The sequence below is a fragment of the Mauremys mutica genome, chromosome 6, assembly GCF_020497125.1.
Source record: "Mauremys mutica isolate MM-2020 ecotype Southern chromosome 6, ASM2049712v1, whole genome shotgun sequence".
Taxonomy (NCBI): Eukaryota; Metazoa; Chordata; order Testudines; family Geoemydidae; genus Mauremys; species Mauremys mutica.
In genome coordinates this window covers 78,806,396-78,821,047 of record NC_059077.1, presented here as the reverse complement: position 1 = coordinate 78,821,047, position 14,652 = coordinate 78,806,396, and the positions used below count along the sequence as shown (strand labels likewise).

The following is a 14,652-nucleotide window of genomic DNA, read 5'->3' as shown; positions in this document are numbered from 1 at the left end:
AGAAAAGCATCCAAATTATTCTCTGGTCCTTCTGAGTGTAATAATCACCCTTATTATTTTATTAGAAATGCCAGTTCTTGAACAAGTAGCATAATGCATTTTCTTCCACCAATTCTTTAGACTTGTTTGCTCCAGAAAATGGATTCTCTGAGCAATATAAATTGAACACAATTATTGGAATTTCCAAAAAATATTACGTTGCTCAATGCCAAAACAACAAGACTATCTAATCACAGAATCATAGATTATTAGGGTTGGAAGGGACCTCAAGAGATCATCTAGTCCAACCCCCTGCTCAAAGCAGGACCAGTCCTCAAATGGCTCCCTCAAGGATTGAACTCACAACCCTGGGGTTAGCAGGCCAATGCTCAAACCACTGTGTGTTGCTTGGTTGGCACGGTCTTTAACCAGATAAATACATTTGTTTGAATTGTAAGTTGTCTGTCTAGGTTGCGAGTTCCATGGAACAGGGAACATTCTTCCTCAGCATTTTGTACTTTGCGGGAAATAAAGACAGACAACAAGCCAGTGGCCTGTCAGCTACGTCTGCAAGTCCTGACCAGCTGTGCATTGTCTGACTGGTGGTTCGAAGGCCAGATCTGGCTTGCAGGACAATTCTATCTAGCCCCCAAAGGACCGCACAGCATGACCTCACATGCACCATACATGAAGGATACTGTTTTGGACCACTTAAGGCAGTCAAATGAACTGTTTCATACCTTACTATAACTGTCACGCCATGCCACGGCAACCAGCAGAAGTGTGTGTGTGTGGGGGGGGGACCTAGAATATCCACCCACCCTGGCATAGAGTATAGGCCATAAATCTGTCTGTGTATAATACTCCACAATTTCTCTTATCCGTCAGTGCTACCAATATTGCATCAAATTAGGCTCTGATCTTGCAAACATTTACATGTGTTTAACTTTCTACATGTGCATCATCCAAATGAAGTTAGAATTGAGGGCTGAAGTCAATGGGAATTTGCCATCAACTTCAATTTGGCTAAAATTTTACAAGAGGTACTTAAGCACGTGAGTTGTCCCATTTAAGTCAATGGGAGTTGGTGGGGAAGGACTATGGAAGAAAAACTGTGCACTGAAATCTTAGATACTAAGATAAGATTGTGCCTGCATATACAGGAAGGTAGGTGTGAGGGTTATAGAGTCCTAATTTCTTAGCATCCTTGTCCAGTAGCCAGGTCCAATGGCACAATAGTGAACTAGTGCATGTGAGCCCACCCTGCAGCCAATTAAATTAAGCAGCAGTACTGGTGTACAACCCCTCCAAATCCACCTCAGTGCAGGCTTAAATCCACTAACTAGTCCTAATATTCAGAAGCTTTACCTGCTACAAGATAGCTGTTTTAATTCTGAGCTTTCTTCCTCGTCAAACAAATGACCTTTATGTCAATAAAGCCAGAGGCAACTGAGTTTTATCTCTGTAAACAGAGTACAGCCATAATAAATAAATAAATAAATAAATAAATAAATAAAAAATTAATATTGAAATAAAGGAACCTGATGAAACATAGCTGGCCCTGCTTGTACTACTGAAAAAGTCCACGCCACATGCAGATCAGGGTGAATAAAAATCAATGATTTAAAAAAAAATCTGATTTTTTAAAATTTAAATCAGATTTTTTTGATAAAATGCTTTTTGAGGAAAAAACCTATCTAACGATGGTTTTAATTAAGATACATTATAGCTCAAAGCTATCTCATCATGGAATAGGGATTATAAATTCTAATTCTATAGTATGAGACAATATATTCATGTAATGTTTAAGAAAAGTTTTGTAAATGAGTTCCAATAGTTCATGGATTAGGGACCCAATTTTATAGGGTTCCAGGGGCTTCTGTATAGATTATTTAGGTTAATTTTTCTATCTACTCAATGGGGCTCGGTGCTCAGTCTAGAAGATATCATCAGAGATTCTTAGTTTTGCAGTTCTCAAACTGTGGATTTGTGTCTCCAATGATAACATGCTTGTTTAACAGCAAAGATGTTTTTAAATAAATAATATAAAGAGGAGAGAAATAACAGACCTCAACCCTATTTTCCCTCTGCAAATTTGTGTACTCAGAGTCAATCCCTTACCTCTCTCTAAAAGTGCAAAGTTTCAAAAAGTTCAGTGAATAGGAGATTGTTGGGGGTGGAACAGATCTGGACAAGGAAAAGAAGACTGGAGATAAATGTGAGAAGGGAGGGACAGGCAGTAGAAACAAAAGTGAAACTGTTTAAGCAGCATGTTCCAGAAGTCTTGAGGTCTTTCTGAGTGTAGCCTTCATTGATTTGAGATCCACCATACCATCCTCTCACTAGAAGAGAAAACCTATAATGGCAGCAGGCCGTAAAAGAGACCCAGTTTGGGAATAAGAATCATTCAAGAAATATGTTTGCTGATTATGTTTTAAAGAAAGTCACTCCAGTGAACTGGTGGAAGCACTTGGATTCAGAGACTGTTGAAGTGATAATCTCACTTTTAACAGTAGTAGCTTCCTCTGCCGGCGCAGAAAGAATTTTTTCTTCCTTTGGACTAATTCATTCCAAATTGACAAATCGTTTGGGACCTGAAAAAGCAGGAAAGCTTGTTTTTGTTTCCCAGATTATGAACAAACAGGAAAATGAAGGTGAAACAACTGAGTTAGCTGCAGAAGCCAATATTTTAAGTTTCTCATGTTGACCTGGCTGACATAGTCAATTTAATTTTTTTTAAATTTAATTTAACTATTTTAGTTAAAAACAATTTTAACAAAAAAGAACCTGATTTTAAAAAACCTGAAGGTTTAACTAAATTCAAAAATTCATATGCTTGTTTTGTTAAAATATTATGTTTGCTGTTGAAGAAAAAAATCCAGAATACATAATGTTGTTTTAGTTAAATAAAACAATTTAAATGTCTGTCTGGTGATGTTCTCCTCCTAATACAGCATGGCAAGAAAATCCTCCAAATATTAATGATTAACCTGTTCAACTGGAGATCACCTCCCAATGACTTCATAAATATCTGCTTCAATTACCTTTGCTAATGAAATAACCAAACAATCATTCATTTTCTGATATAGCTGAAAAATAATCTGAAAAGTTTTCAAAATACCGGTAAAATCGCTTTAAAAATGTATTGCATGTACCTTCTAAAAATGAAACCTACATCTATCTCTGAGTTGTGAAGAATATGTATTAAGGTTATAACAACCATCAAGAATGGACTTTTATGAAGAAATCCATGATTAAACTGAATCTTCCTGACTAGTGATTTATATCAAATCCACCCTAATTCAGATTCAGAGGAGTGCATTGCCTGAACACTATCTTAAAATAGTAACTAGAGTTACTGACCTACAGCTTCTTCTACCACTCCACAGACCTCTCCAATGTTTATGGTGTCTTAGTGGAATCATTCCCTTACAGAAACGTAAGTATTGTTTTCTGTATCCAGTAATAAGCAGTACTGATTTCAAGACACCACATACGCATTAATGTATACTTGTGTATGATACACTGAACAGTATTTGTAGGAAATATCAGAGCTAAATATGATTTTAAAAGTCTAGTTATAGGTAATTTCAGTAAATATGTACAGTATTTGAATCTACATTTTGTTCTGTTGCAGGTCAGTGTCTCAAGTGTCGTCCTCAAAACGATCTCAGATGAACTACTAAGTGAAACACCTGCGTTTGCCCTCTGCTGGTGGCATTACTTCCATTCTGGACCACGCAATCTGTTTCCAATGTTGAAGTACTCAAGACCATTCTTTACCCCCAAAATACTGATTTTCCTTATGGTCACATTTTTTAATGTCTCACGGGATACAAAATATTTTTGCTAAGAACTCAGAGTAGCACAATGTTAGAAAAGGACTGACATGCTACATCTAAAAGATATCCAAATATCTAAAATATATTACCTTATCCACCTTATCACCCTACAGCTCTGTAAGATTCCACTCTGTCACACAGTTAATTGAGGGAAATGGACCATAATAGTCAGCAGTTGAGTGTAAAGTTGTATGAAAAAACTGTATTTGGAATACATATAAAAAGGAGCCATTCCTTTAGCAAGCAGTGCCTGATAGAGAATAGCCGTATCACAGAATGCCAATAAAGAAAGAGAGAGACAGAGTGCAAGAGAGAGAGAGAGAATGTTATCAATTAGCGCAAGAAGTTATTGGATACAAACTGGGAGATAAAGTAACCCACATAAATAATGAAGTGTCCCACATGGAATAATTCAACATTTAACAGCCCAAAGGTTTTGACGAGGAAGTTAGTTCCATTTGACTTAAGTGCAGTGATTGTGCAAGACTTAATCTGCCCCAAAACCTGGTGTCAAAAAAGGAGGAGGGAAAGCACTTACTAGAAAAGTGACCTCAAAACACTGAAGCCAAGCAAAAGGGAAAGGAAAGAATTATTTTGATAAAACAAAGTGCACAAAAAGGCAAGTCTATAAATTAAAACAGAGGAAGTTCTAACAGTTTCTGAGATAGCTATAGCTAGAAAATTGCTGATTTCGCTGAAAATGTAGTGAAAGTGGGCAATTAAGATTTTTGTGACACCACATTTTCTACTTTGTTAAAGGCTTCATACGGTTTACAGATTTGAATTGTTATGGATATAATGCTTGCTTTCAGTAAAGTTCAAAGCAAATGCAAGCTGAGAACCATTTTAAAAAGTGTAAATATTTCTTCAAGCAATGCCTTGTTAAAAAAAAAAAAACACTGAAATGCTTAGCAAATGAAGGTGCAGTGTGCTAAGCAGTTATTCAATACTCAAATTGCTTTCTGTTTTTGGACCCTGTTTTAGACACACATGGAAAAAATGGTTCTTTGTTCTGGTCTAAACAGTTATAGATAATTAGAAATGTTATCCCTGCTTGCTTTTTAATCTACTACAAGTACTTGGCTGGGAAGACAGATCATTACATACAATTTTTATCATTAGGTTTCATCTTAAGATATGAGGAGCCTCAACTCACATTGCTTATATGAAATTTTTTCCAAATATTACCATAAGAATGAATCAGTATTTTTCATACAACAATTCTTCTACAGTGCAGGAACATCACTGTACACAATTACCCTGAGCAAACATTTAATATTTATTGCCATTTCAGCTCACATACAACTTAAACCATAAGGAGTAGGAGGAACAACTGTCCAACCAAGGACCGCATTGGCAACTTGACAGTAGACAGACAGCCAAAATCAAAAGCTAGAGCAGGCTGCAGCAGGAGGATGTTTGAATGAAGAAGCAGCACTGGATGCTGAGACCTAGAATCTCTACAGTCTACATTTCAGTATTAAAAGGAAGTAGTGGCTGTGGGCCATATATTAACCAATGTTTGAACCATTCACTGATCACCTTCAATCTAAGCAAATTAACATCTAAATTAAAGAGTATTTTGAATATTGGAAATAATGTTTAAAATCTATATTAAAAGATATACAAAGCCCTAGAGAAAGAATTTGCTTTCTCAGAGTGTTCCCTGGGCTTCTGATTTTGACATCTGCTTTCTGGTTCCCTATTGGGGGGGTTAATAAATTATTATGTTATTATTATATTTGTATTGTAAGTTTGAATCCAAGAAGAGCCCTAGTATTGTACCACTCTATCTAGCTACCTCAGCCAACCTGGGTGATTTCATCTTGCCTTCTGCTAGCAGCACTCTAGAGCAAGTGGTGTCCTTGGGGATGTGTCATAAGAATGGCTGTACTAGGTCAGACCAAAGGTCCATCCAGTATCCTGTATACTGACAGTGGCCAATGACAGGTGCTCCAGAGGGACTGAACCTAACAGGTAATGATCAAGTGCTGTCCCATCACCACCCTCTGACAGAGGCTAGGGACACCTTTCCTGGCTAACAGACATTAATGGACTTAACCTCCATGAATTTATCCACTTCTCTTTTAAACCCTGTTATAGTCCTAGCCTTCACAACCTCCTCAGGCAAGGAGTTCCTCAAGTTGACTGTGCGCTGTGTGAAGAACTTCCTTTTATTTGTTTTAAACCTGCTGCCCATTAATTTCATTTGGTGGCCCCTAGTTCTTATATTATGGGAACAAGTAAATAACTTTTCCTTATTCACTTTCTCCACATCACTCATGATTTTATATACCTCTCTCATATCCCCCCTTAGTGTCCTCTTTTCCAAGCTGAAAAGTCCTAGCCTCTTTAATCTCTCCTCCTATGGGACCCGTTCCAAACCCCTAATCATTTTAGTTGCCCTTCTGTGAATCCTTTCTAATGACAGTATATCTTTTTTGAGATGAGGAGACCACATCTGTACGCAGTATTCAAGATGTGGGCGTACCATGGATTTATATAAGGGCAATAAGATATTCTCCGTCTTATTCTCTATCCCCTTTTTAATGATTCCTAACATCCTGTTTGCTTTTTTACCGCCACTGCACACTGCGTGGATGTCTTCAGAGAACTAGCCACGATGACTCCAAGATCTTTTTCCTGATTAGTTGTAGCTAAATTAGCCCCCATCATATTGTATGTATAGTTGGGGTTATTTTTTCCAATGTGCATTACTTTACATTTATCCACATTAAATTTCATTTGCCATTTTGTTGCCCAATCACTTAGTTTTGTGAGATCTTTTGAAGTTCTTCACAGTCTGCTTTTGTCTTAACTATCTTAAGCAGTTTAGTATCATCTGCAAACTTTGCCACCTCACTTTTTACCCCTTTCTCCAGATCATTTATGAATAAGTTGAATAGGATTGGTCCTAGGGCTGACCCTTAGGGAACACCACTAGTTACCCCTCTCCATTCTGAAAATTTACCATTTATTCCTATCCTTTGTTCCCTGTCTTTTAACCAGTTCTCAATCCATCAAAGGATCTTCCCTCTTATCCCATGACAGCTTAATTTACATAAGAACCTTTGGTGAGGGCCCTTGTCAAAGGCTTTCTGGAAATCTAAGTACACTATGTCCACTGGATCCCCCTTGTCCACATGTCATAATCACAAAATGCCAAAGAGAAAACTGATATGAATCACTAATCAGTGAGTGCTAGGAAGGTTTGGGACAGGGACTGGGAATTCTGTTACCAATAAAACAATATAGAATAATAAAAGGAAGTTAATATTCTGTGGTAATTTTTTCAGAAGGTAGATCACTAATTATTACTCTAATCCTACCAGAGGGAAACATGTGGATGACCCTTATGCATAACCAAATACCTCTGTTACTCTGCCCACTGTACAGAGGAAGATAAAGTAAAATGCTCCAAGTATGTCAGCACTTATTTAATTGTGCCTCCATGAAGGTGGCTAATTAACTGAATACTTCTACTCCTGTTGAAGTATCAACCCCTACGCTAATTACAAATATATTGCAAGCCCCAAAAATAAACCCTCTCATGGGACACTCTCTGAATTTATCAGTCCTTAACTCTCCAGCAGTTATAATTGCTGCAAGGAATGTGAAAACAGTAACAGAACAGAGTGAAGGGGGATACAATTAACATAAACTTGTTTTAATATGGTGGGTGCAGTTACCTGATTATGCCTATCCTGCTTCCATTTTGTATCCAAGGTCTTTATTTCCTCAATCTCTCCCCCTACTTAAAGCCCTCACTGCTAACCCAAGGAAGAAAGACACCAAGCAGTTGTGCATGATGCAGACAAGTGCTTTTAGCTGGTCAAAACACCCTCAGAAACTTTGAGAAGCTTTTGACTGGTTCATGGCTAGCCATAAGCATCACTGCTTGAAGACTAATGTTTTACCCTGTGACAAAAAACACTCCACAGACCCATTTTCAGAACCACTGTACTTCAGAACGTCATTTACAGCAGACAGGTTTTTACATCCTCAAAGAACAAAGTATATATTTGGGGCATGGGGGAAGAGAATACCAGCTGGTTTTAAATCACAGCTGACACTTGTAAAGACTAGCAATAGACTGATTTAACTGACAAATATTTAGGGGACTAGATCACTTAGTACATGAATTGTTGTGTTTTCACCTCTGGGAATCCAAATCCAATTGTTGCCATTGTGCCTGAATATATTTTTAATGAGATAACTAGTGAAGTGTCCTAAAGGTTTGGTAGTGCCCTCTCAGCTTACACAGCCTACACAGACTGTAGTACAAAAGCATGCGTAAAGCTCGTGAAGACTCAAGGACCAAACCTGTAATATTACTTTGATCTGATTTTGGTTCTTCTCTTTTTAAAAAATGAAGGTATTTCATAATTTGAGTAACTATGTATCTCTGTTATCCCCCAGAAAGCTAATCAATTTTGGTCTCATATTTGTGCTTGTTTTTTGTACTGTGGCAACAATTTGCATGTGGTCATTATTAAGAATCTAAATCAGTATATAATTTTGTCAGAACAACACGCAGAAGCAAAATATCAGATCTGACAGAAGAATGGTAAGATTGTTGTATTTCAGTTTTTGAATTATACACTTCTCAAAGGCAAAGGCTTCCAAAATAATATGTGTTATGTTTAACTTTTCTGCTAGAACTTGTATCCCTAAAATAGTCTACAGGTGACCTCAAGAGTCACCATTCCTCCTATTAGGATACATTCTAATATGCTTTTGGGTGAATAGGTTATAGAATGGGGAGTCATGCAGGTGAAAATTAAACTAAACTATTAGGAATGAAGCTGTTCTTCCAGGGAAAAAAATTAAACTAAACTAACTCTATATTATTGATCTAACCGTTACCAGGGGAAACCTAAAGCTGAATTATATTTGGCTTAGAATTCTAGTTAAAAAAAAAAAGAAAAAAAATATTTGCGAACGAGCCAAAAGCTAAGGACAACAGAAGCATACACAGAATTCAAAACACTCAGTCACGTTCCCTGGCATCACATTGGATCATAACCTCACCCTAGTGGACAAACAATTAATTTTGACAGTGATTGGTGGTTAACATTTTTTCATCACAATCTAGTTTTCCCCACTAAAGACTTAATAGTGTTAGTGCCTAATACAGTTCTTGCTGAAAAAAATTTGCTAAGCATTTCTTACTCACTATAAAGCCTCCAAGTGACATGAGAAGGTTTCTCGTCACCACTATATTACTCATGATCTATCGTTATACTGCCTGTTCTGACAGAAAAGAAAAAAGTCACTTAGAACACTCTGCTGCAGTTTTCCTCTTTATACTATTTTTTCCCCTTCCCCTGCTAAAATCAATCAACTTATTTTTTTGGACAACAGGAACCAATACAAGATGTTGAAAAAGCTCCTGCCGTCTTTTTCTATCATGACAAACTTTTCTCAAATCGTTACAATGCCAGCTATAGTAGAACTCTGACAAGCACCTGGGGTCAGAATTAATGGCATGCTTCAAGACAAGTTGTTTTTTCTTGTTATATAATATAAAAATAGCCAGTAGATTTAAAACTCTGAGTCTCACCTATCTCTACTGTGATAGTATAAAGTTGTAGGAGATTCAGGCATGGACTAACAAATTATATGTAATGACCCTACAGCTTCCTTTATTCTTCACTCAGTGCAACAACAGGTTATAAAAATACTTACTAAGGCTAATTTTATAATTCCTAATTTACAGATTTTTGGTATCAACAATGTCATGAAGTTTCTTGAAGAAGAAAAAAAAACAAAACCCACAAATGAATTCCTTGTTGTAGGAATGACTCCACTACTTCTCAGAGAAAAGCTAGAATACAGTTAGGAACCTACTGTTCTGTAGAAAATGCACTAACCACTAATAAAGTCATCTTAATTATCGAGAAAAATATATAACTTTTGCTTCTAAATTTCTTATTGCACCTAAGAGATTGTTTAAACCCCAATCCTGCAAATACTTACACCTGTGCTCAACTTTATGCAAAGTGAATAATCCCACTGAACTAAGCAATGAGTTCAGTGAGACTATTCACTTACATAAGTATCTGCAGGCTCAGGGGCAGACTTACCACTCTCCAACATTTAATCTTTAACATTGCCTTTTTTGGCAAAAAGGGAAATGACAATAGAAACTGAAAGAGATCAGGAACAGACTGAGAGTTGCACAGGTGTATTGACAATGCAAGTGGTGTTATTTCCAAAATGCCTTGCTTACCTCCAACCATTTTTTAGTACTATGAAATCCCCAAAGATATTTTATAATATAAAATGTTCTGTAAGATTCACCAGCTATCAGCTCTTCCCTACTTAGATCAACATGGGTGTGAGCAAGGTAGTATTATATGGGCAATTATAAACTAGAAAGACAAACAATCATTGGACAAAATTCTAATCTCACTTGCACCAGTGTCAATCCAGCATAATTTTACCATTACAATCATTGGAATTACTCAAGTTATACTCATATAAAACAGAACAGAATCTGGCCCTTTGTGTTAGGATTCAGAAGATAAATGGAGAGCTTAAAAATATTATTACATAAGCTTTTCTGTCACAAAAAGATATCTTTAATTTACTAAATCAAGTTAACCATTAAGCTATGATAAAGTAGTAAAATTTAGTCAGACAGCACTCAAAAATTAGCTTTAAGTTTTTATTTACAGAAAAAAACCTATAAATAGCTGTCATCACAGCAGAGGTTGTGGGGTTTTTGCTTGTTTGTTTGATTTAATTGCCTCTAGAAGATCTTGTTACTCAACATAAAAATAAACATTTTTATTTAACATTTACCCCAAGTCACCCAAAGAGCAGTCAGCCTCTGGTTCAAAACAACGAAGAATTTGTGTGACACTTATTTCATGCTGGATGTCTAAGTCACAAATCTCACCTCAGAATGATATATTTTCTTAGCCTATGAAAAGCAATAGTTTATGCAAAGTTCTTCACACATGGTTAGTCATACAAAATAAACTTTAAAATATGTCAGGTGTTTGTTACTTATTTGAAAAGGTGACTTTTAGATGTTTTGTATTAGGAACACTGAATTTTGAAATTAACAGATTTAAATTCAAAGACAGATAAATTCATATATGCAACACTACCTTACAGTTCTGATGTGCTGGTGCTAACTCACCAATGATTTTATACATACAGCTTGTGGATAGTGTCAGGTAATTTCCCTAGAGTGAATTTTTGTATTTTACTCAGATTTGTATTACAGTTAAACCCTGTTATCTCGACGGCCTAGGGGTTTGCCAAAAGCCATCGAGATAACCAATGATCGAGATAAACCCCTATCCACCCCCCCACCCCCTCCCTGCCCCCTTACCGCGCTGCCTGCACGTGGCTGGATCCGGCAAAGCAGAGCCGGGCGGACGGACGAACGGACGGACGGACGGGCGGGCGGGGAAGCGGAGCCGGCGGGCGGGCGGCAGGTGAAGCCGGGACCAGGTATGTGGGGCGGGGACGGGCAGGGACCAGGTATGCGGCGGGGACAGCGGGCCGGGTCGGGGCGGGCGGGACTAGGCAGGGACCGGGTATGCGGGGCGGGAAGCGGGGACCGCGGCGGGAGCGGCGGCGGGCAGGCAGAGAGCCGGACCAGGTATGTGGGGCGGGGGACGGGCGGGGACGGGCAGGGACCAGGTATGCGGGCCGGGCGAGAGCGGGCGGGGACAGGCAGGGACCGGGTATGCGGGGGCGGGGAAGCGGGGACCGGCGGGCGGGGAAGCGGAGCCGGCGGGCGGGCGGCAGGAGAAGCCGGGACCAGGTATGTGGGGCGGGGACGGGCGGGGACGGGCAGGGACCAGGTCTGCGGGCCGGGCCGGGCGGGGGACAGGCAGGGACGGGGTATGCGGGGGGGGGAAGCGGGGACCGGCGGGCGGGGGATGCGGAGGCGGCGGGCGGGCGGCAGGAGAAGCCGGGACCAGGTATGTGGGGCGGGGACGGGCGGGGACGGGCAGGGACCAGGTATGCGGGCCGGGCGGGCGGGCGTGCGGACAGGCAGGGACCGGGTATGCGGGGTGCGGGGAAGCGGGGACCGGCGGGCGGGGCAAGCGGAGCCGGCGGGCGGGCGGCAGGAGAAGCCGGGACCAGGTATGTGGGGCGGGGACGGGCAGGGACGGGCAGGGACCAGGTATGCGGGCCGGGCGGGCGGGCGGGGACAGGCAGGGACCGGGTATGCGGGCCGGGCGGGCGGGCGGGGACAGGCAGGGACCGGGTATGCGGGCGGGCGGGGACAGGCAGGGACCGGGTATGCGGGGGCGGGGAAGCGGGGACCGGCGGGCGGGGAAGCGGAGCCGGCGGCGGGCGGGCGGCAGGAGAAGCCGGGACCAGGTATGTGGGGCGGGGACGGGCGGGGGACGGGCAGGGACCAGGTATGCGGGCCGGGCGGCGGCGGGCGGGGGACAGGCAGGGACCGGTATGCGGGGGCGGGGAAGCGGGGGGACCGGCGGGGGGGGAAGCGGAGCCGGCGGGCGGGCGCCAGGCGAAGCCGGGACCAGGTATGTGGGGCGGGGGACGGGCAGGGACCAGGTATGCGGCCGGGCGGGCGGGCGGGGACAGGCAGGGACCGGGTATGCGGGGGGCGGGCGGGGAAGCGGAGCCGGGCGGGGAAGCGGAGCCGGGCGGACGGGCGGACGGCGAAGCGGGGAACCGCGGGGCTGGGGGGCTGGGGAGCCGGGGAGCGGGCGGCTGGGGACACGGTGGGTCGGGACGCGGGAGCCGGGCGGCTGGGGACGCGGGAAGCGGGCGGCTGGGGAACCGCGCGGCTGGAGAGCCGGGGAGCCGGCGGCTGGGGACGCGGGAAGCGGGCGGCTGGGGAACCGCGCGGCTGGAGAGCCGGGGAGCCGGCGGCTGGGGACACGGTGGGTCGGGGACGGGCTCGAGATATTAGGGTTCGGCAAATCGACATAAGGGATGAGAAACTCATAAGCCAAAGAGGGAGTCTGGCGGTTCCACTTGTAAACCGTCGACTTAACAGGATTGGCAAGTTAACCGAGGTCGACATAAATGGGTTCGACTGTATTTAACAATAAAAGCTGTCACATCAACCATGAACTCATTAACACGTCCATAGCGCCCAATAACGGACAAACATTTTTCCTCACATATGCAGTCAACAGTGCCCTGCTCCTGTTCAGTTACCAATGCTGCATTACAGTGCCATTACCACACCCTCTGTGCCAAGGAAAAAAAGCAAAAAGGAAGCCTCCTTTTGTCCTTGAGCTCAAGAAACACTTGCACTAAACAACCTGTTAAAGGCATCACCTGTCCCCCTCAATGTTCTCAATTGTCATATTTTCCCCAGAAAGAGCAGTTTTAAATATTTTTGAGCAAATGAAACTGTCCTTGCTGCCACTTCGACAAAAAAGGAACAAGGAATTAACTGCTAATATTTTTTTAAATGCTGTAGGAGCATCACTTTACTCACAGTGAAGCCTACAGCATTGTGGAAAGGAAGCAAATCTGGCGTTATAATCACTGTAGATAGGCAGGGGGAGGGAGAGCAGAAAAAATAATACATTTGTGCTCTAAATCCCTATTGGAGTTTCTTCTCCTGCTCTCTTTAACTCCATGAGAAAGAGCCAAGCTGTTAATTCTGTTAATGTTCTGGAGGGAGGAGGGGAGAGAGAGCCCTAGATTTTTTTTGCTTACTAATATCCAATTGCAGGGTTTACAGCCTATTTTAAAAGGGGGGGGCATGGCACTGTGTGTAGGATCAGAGAGACTCGGCTTCCCTTCCCCAAAACCTTTGGTCCTTGCCATTGTGAAACCTGACCTGCCACTGACAACAGCACTGGCTATGCAATGGTACCAAACATTTGCCAAGTTTTGTTAGCCTCCTGCTCCCACTTGCTTCACACTGCGAGAACTATTACACAGTGAGCCTTCATTTGTGCCCTGCGTGTGGGAATTTCCCCTCCTCCTGCTTTGGCTTTGAAGGAAGAGAAGTGACACCAGAATGGAGAGCGGAGGACTTTCCCAGGCATGAAAATGGAGCTGCAGGCTCTGGTGCCTTACACCGTAGCCCGGTGGGGTCCACACAGGTATGGCTGTCTGTTTCCCACCAACACACCCGCACTACAGATCACACTCGTCTTCCGGCCCTGCGCCCCCAGTCCCAGCTCTGCTCCCCTCTTCGCTGGCAGGAGGCGGGGCGAGCCTGCATCCCTGCTTTGCAGCTGCAGCCGAGTTTGGGGGGGGGGGAGTGATGGTGGAAGGCGGGGGCGGGGGGGCGCTCTGGGAGGAGAGGAGGCCACTCCCAGTGCACATGAAGCCGGAGGCTTTCGCAGGAGGGGGTTACACAGAAATGGGGGAGAAGCACGAAAATTAGGCCCCTTCTGCCCCATAAACCCCCCAGTCACTCACCTCCCGCTACAGCAGCGCCTGCTCCTTTGTCTGGCTTCCCCTCGGCACCTCCGTCTCCCGCCGGGTGCCCGCAGCGCCGGGGAGGATGGAGATGAGATCAGTGCGGGAGGCTGCTGAGCCCCGGCGATCACATGGAGCGGGCGGGCGAGCGGGGGCCGCGCCCACTCCCCTCCCCGGCTGCCCCGGCTCTCGGGCGGCGGCGGGCGCGGGCGGCGAGGGATGCGGCACGAGCAGCGCCTGGCTAGAGGGATTTTCCGTCGCCCTGCCTGGGAGCCGGGGTGGAGAGGCGAAGATGGCGACCTCGGTGCTGCTAAGGGAAGGGAAGGATCCCCCCAGGCCGGCCCGCTCCGCTCCCGGCTGCTGCTGCACCCGCTGCCGGCTCGGCGAGTAGGGGAGGGGACAAAGGAGGCCGGGCTGCCGCTGCCCGCCAGCCCCGTGCGCAGCCCCG

General features: G+C 43.7%; 1 protein-coding gene across 1 annotated transcript in view; it reads right to left on the bottom strand.

Annotated features, from left to right (window-relative positions):
* The window catches only part of CDC42SE2 (CDC42 small effector 2), a 116,792-nt gene extending 102,140 nt beyond the window's left edge, over window positions 1-14,652 (bottom strand). Inside the window, exon 1 of the mRNA XM_045022311.1 lies at window positions 14,205-14,652. The gene's annotated coding sequence lies outside the window, so the exon portion shown is untranslated. The remainder of the gene's footprint in view (window positions 1-14,204) is intronic.